This window comes from Octopus bimaculoides, chromosome 13, assembly GCF_001194135.2.
Source record: "Octopus bimaculoides isolate UCB-OBI-ISO-001 chromosome 13, ASM119413v2, whole genome shotgun sequence".
NCBI lineage: Eukaryota > Metazoa > Mollusca > Cephalopoda > Octopoda > Octopodidae > Octopus > Octopus bimaculoides.
In genome coordinates this window covers 45,570,663-45,570,932 of record NC_068993.1, presented here as the reverse complement: position 1 = coordinate 45,570,932, position 270 = coordinate 45,570,663, and positions in this window count along the sequence as shown.

The following is a 270-nucleotide window of genomic DNA, read 5'->3' as shown; positions in this document are numbered from 1 at the left end:
ATATATATATATATATATATATATATATATATATATATACATACATACATACATACATACATACATACAAACATGCTTACATAATACATATATACATACACACACACATAAATACATATATATACATATCTGGATGTACATATACATACATGCATACATACATACATACATACATACATACATACATACACACACACATACATACACACACATCTATTTGTGAATGAGTAGGCGTGAGGAACGTCGGGTTGATATTAGAATAAAGTGATG